Source organism: Populus euphratica, unplaced genomic scaffold (genome assembly GCF_000495115.2).
Source record: "Populus euphratica unplaced genomic scaffold, PopEup_1.0 scaffold380.1, whole genome shotgun sequence".
Classification (NCBI taxonomy): domain Eukaryota; kingdom Viridiplantae; phylum Streptophyta; class Magnoliopsida; order Malpighiales; family Salicaceae; genus Populus; species Populus euphratica.
Genome location: NW_011500269.1, coordinates 166,981 through 172,461, shown reverse-complemented (window position 1 = coordinate 172,461; position 5,481 = coordinate 166,981).

The following is a 5,481-nucleotide window of genomic DNA, read 5'->3' as shown; positions in this document are numbered from 1 at the left end:
AAAAAAAAAAGAAAGAAAAAAAAAAAAAAACAAAGAGAAAAGGAGATTATTGGATGATATTACAAGATTTTTAAGGAGAAGAGGCAGAGAAGAGAAGAAGGGCTGTTAAGAACTCCCAACCCCAACAATAAAAACCCAGCAAGACGACTCCACAGTTCATGAGAAATGCAAGGTCTTTTCCTTCTCCTTTCTCTCTCTCTTTTCAAGAAGAAAGAAATGGTTGGAACGTATTTTCTAAGGCTAGACTATTCTTATATATATATATATATATATATATAGACACAAACACATAACAAAACCTAATTGTGCTTAAAATGGAATAGAGCATTAAGGTCTTTTCCCTATGCTTATAAATTATTATCAAATTAATTAGGGATAAATAAATATTTTTACATTTTAAAAACAAGTGAAATAATCAAAATACCCTTAAAAATAAAAATTTTAAAATTGGTGTGGGGTTTTTTTTTTGTATTTTTATAATGATTTTTTTTATTATTATTAAGTCAACTGAAGCTTAATTTAGTATTTGAATAAATATAAATAAAAAATGCTTTATGAGTGAATTGAGTTATTAACTCCAGTAAAGTTCATGATTTAGATTATAGATTTGACAAGTTAAGTTATAAAGTCTGAGTTGATTTAATATGTGTCGTAATATTGAAAAAAAAAATGATGTTTTCTTGAATTTTTTTAAAAATCAAATTATATTTTTATCAGTTATCTAAATTATTTCTTGAACCTATTAAGTCATTTAGGTTATTTTAAGTCACCTCCCGTATAATTTAATAAAAATCTCAAGCTACTCAAAAATTCAAGTCACATGGTTTTAATGTTGATTTATTGGGTTGGATTTAATAAGAATATAAAAATTTTCCTTACAACTTAAATAATTTTTTTATATTAGAAAACTTTAGGGCTACTCGAGATAATAAATTAGTTACATTTATAATAAAAGATAAAAGGGTAGTTAACTCTTTATCTCACTTTTGAGTGACAAGAAATTAAAATGGCTCTAATTACAATTTATATATTAACATAACTTTAAAACATGTAGGATTTTTATTATACATGCATGCACTGTGGATCAAAAGATAATTAACTAAGAACTTGCAGAGTTACTTTGTTATATATTAAATGGAATGGAAAAACACTATAGGTTTATTGTGGACACAAACATATTATCCTATAGACAAAATTGTAGCCATAAAGTATTTGTATTGTGGATGGTATTGTAACCCCTTGAATGACGTTCCTTTCCTATGTTTTTAGTCAAGAATTACGATTGGGGTATTGTCTTCTTTATCAAAAGTAACTATGTCTGACTTTGATAATCAAACCCAATGTTGTTAGGTCTGGTTAACAAGCCAAACTCAAAACATTTTCAAGTGTCACTAATGTTAGGTCTTGTCTCATAGCAAAACCCAATAGAGTGTTTGACTATAATACTTAGCAAAACCCAATAGAATGTTTGACTATAATACTTATAGGGATCATTGTTTGTTATGTTTGTAAGTTAAAAAGGGTTGGGTTTTGCGTAACCGATTAAAGTTAGGTCATGTCCTAGCGGAACCCAAGACTTTATTTTTTTTTTCTGCATATAGTAAAGAGTATATTTTGTAAATTAGAAAGGATTGTTGAGTCATTGCAGCAGGACCCAATAGCATTGGGTCCTGCTACAACCAAGATGCAATGTCTTTGGGTCCTACTTGACTCATTAGAGTTGGTACTTGTCCTCGGCAGGACCCTAGAGCTGAAGGTGTTGTGTTCTCTGCTAAAAGTTGTTGGGTCTAACTTGATAGCATAATTGATGTATTATATATATACACACACACAGGTGGTTCGTTGTAATGCTCCATTTATTTAATCAAGTAAATAATTTTTATTGTCAATTTATTGTTATTCATACAATTAATTTTACTTCCATCGAATTCGAATTGTTTGCAAGCACAAAGTTGTATGTTTATATATTTATTTTTAGATTTCATGCATCATTTTAGTTGTATTATTTATTAATACTCCAAAGATGCATTGGATAATTAGATTTTGATAGCCTATTTATCTGAAAATAAATAAACTTTTATCATAATAATATTTAATTGGATGATAATTTTTTCAAAATAGTTTTCTAAGAAATAATTATCTTTATAAGTACTATTTAAATGGGAATAATATCAGATTGGAAGCCCATGAAATTAAGATGCTTAATTCAAAACTTACTTCATCTAGAGTTCCGATTATAAAATCTATACATATCAACAACTTGAATCGTTGCCTTGTTACCTCAGGGCACATTTACTATTTACATAAATCAAATCCCAACATACCTATTCAATGATCATTATGTATTTGCGATTTATTGATTGAAATGAATTAAATAAATAATAATAATTTTAAAGCACACATACATATTTCTTGTTTTAATTTAAAATCGTAATTGGTATTGATTTCTTAAAAAAAAAGATATTTCATGGTTTTAATTTTTTATTAGTAAAGGGAATAATTGAGAAATAATAAGGGTGTAAATGTTATAAAATTTAAGCTTTTGTAGAATTAGAAAAAAAAATTCTTTTCTTTTAGGATGACTAATTCGACGTAGAAGGAAAAAAAAAGAGTAATATACATATTAATAGTGTGTTTGATACTGTGGTAATTGTTGTTTTTTAAATAACTTTTCGTGCTAAAATATATGCCATTAATTTTTTTATTTTTTATTTTTTTTTTAACATTCGCACATTAAAACGATCCAAAATATACAAACCATATTAAATTTTAGCAAAAAAATTTGAATTTTTTAGGAATACAGGTTGAACTGTGTTCCCAAACGCTTTATAAATCAAAGCTTATGATTTAAGCTTTCAATCGCATGAAGTAAAAACAACAACTAAAATCTATATGGTAAGAAATTTTAATTTCAAGTTTTCGAATAAAACTTTTTCTTATTTTGCCTCTACTAAAGAATTATTAATTTTTTTGTTTTTATTTACATATATAAAAATATATATAATTAATTGGAAATTGCATGTTTTATTAATACACTGGCATATTAACTCACACGCACAATTTTTATTACAAATGTAAAAAAAAAAAAACATGATTTTAATAATTTGGGTTTGGCTGCGAAGCTATATCTAATAGTATTGGGTCTACTGGCAGAGCCGAATCCAACAATCTTGGATCTGGTCGGTTGGGTTTGCCTGCGGAGCCACATTCAATCCTTTTAGATTTGGTTGTATAGCCGAATCTAATCTTAATATATATATATTTTCAAGTAAATATTTTAAAAAATAATATTAAAATATTAAAAAAAATATATTAATTTGAATTAAAAAATAAAAAAATTTAAATTTTTTCAAAGCATTTTTGAAACGCAAAAACACATGTTTTAATAAGGAAATTCAAACCATCTTGAAATAAAAAATAAATTATCATCACTCAACTTTTATATAAGATAAAAAAAAGTTTTGTTAATTTATTTTCTTATTACAGTATATAAAATAATAATAAGAGAAAAAAATAAAATTAGAAATATTTTAAAAGAAAACAAATTAAAAAAAATAAATTAGTTGTTTGTTTATTAAACGTTGCTTTGCTATGTCTTATTTATAGTGATATTGTAGATAATACTTTATTTGAAGATTATAAAGATGCAAATACATTTCGTGTTTTTAATTTAATTCAAGCATTTTTATATTTGAAAAAAAAATTATTCTTGACTTACTATGGAGTGCGGATCAATATATTAGTTATTATATTGTTATATAACAGTTATTTTTAGAAAAAATTATTGAGATCATATATTTTTATTTTAAAATTTTTTTATATCATCACATCAAAATAATACAAAACATCAAAAAACTATAAATTTGAATTTAAAAAAAAGATAAATAAAATTTCAAATTTTTTGAAACGTAAAAAAATATTTTGATAAGAAAATTCAACCCAGCCTCAAATAAAAAAATAAAAAATAAATAAAAAATAAAAAATATAATTAAAAATATTTGAAAAAAAAAGCTACAGGAGCGTAGACTCAATCTTCTTGAATCTCTTCTTAAATCTCTTGAACTCATTCAAAAGCCACACCCAATTCTTTAATCTAATTGCAAAGCTATACCCATTCTTCTTGGCTTTGACTATGCAGTGAAACCCGATGATATCAGGAAACAGACAAAGGGAAGGATCGGGAATTGAATTTGAAAAGCGAGGTCGACATACTGTAATGAAAACATTTGAATATTATCCAATCACTTCTCAAACAATATTATATGCAATAAACAAAGGCAAAAATTGCCTTAAGAAAACAACCCTTGAAGAAGAACAGAAAAAAGATGAGATACATACATCGAAGTGTAGGAGCAAACAGACTTCTCTGTTGGTGGACTTGAAAAGCAGTAGTTTTGACGATGCATGAGCAAGAAAATCTGGAACTGAAGAGCTTTTACAATTTGTCAACTTTTTGACAAAGTCATAGTTAGGAATGCAGCAGGAGCAGCGGAACTGAACTTGGATGATGAAAATAAGTATGATGCTATCGATCTTTTACATAACTTAATTTCCATGCTTTTGATTTGTTTTAAATAACAAAAACCAAAATGGGTTTGGTTCTTTTGACTTTGTTGTTGGGAGTTTGAGAGGAGTCTTTGTACTTCAAACTGGTGTGTGGCCGACATTATATAGGAAGAAGATGTATTTCTTTGAATCTTTGAACTTGGATGATGAAAATAAGTATGATGCTATCCATCTTTTTCATAACTTATTATGTTTTTTATTTGTTTTAAATAACAAAAACCAATATGGGTTTGGTTTTTTTGTTAAATAATATTTATGTAGTCTTATTTATTAAGGGTAGAATAATACTTTTAATTTAACCTATATATATTTTATATGTATTTAGATTAATGCTAAGCATTTATAATATATAGATTATTTAGAATTCTATTATCTCTTTTATGTTTGATCTTAATTATTTCAATATAGTATCAGAGCTGATTTTATGAAACGAGGCTTAATCCCGAACACAATTTCACGGATCCAACTATTTGGTATTTCGTTAGTGTCTGCAATTATTTTGATATTTCATCTTCCATTCAGCTTCTGCAATTTAGTATTTGCGTTTAGTTTCTACAAATTTATTTTGTGTTTTGGAGTAATCATATAATTTTGAGAAGATATTTGTTTAGTTCTGTAATCTCTGTTCAGTTTCTGCAATTTGGTATTTTGTTTTTTGCTGCTTTTGCATTCTGATTCTTTGTGATTATTGATTATGGCTACAGAAAGAGATGATTCGCTTTAGTCTGTGAGTATGAGGTTGGATGGGAAGAACTATTTGTATTGGAGCTATGTAATGATAAATTTTGTTAAGGGTAAAAAGATGTATGGATATGTCAGTGAAACTTATGTGGTACCTAAGAATACTGAAGAAGGAGATACTACTTCGATAGATGCATGGAAAGCAAACAATGCAAAGATCATTACTTGGATCAA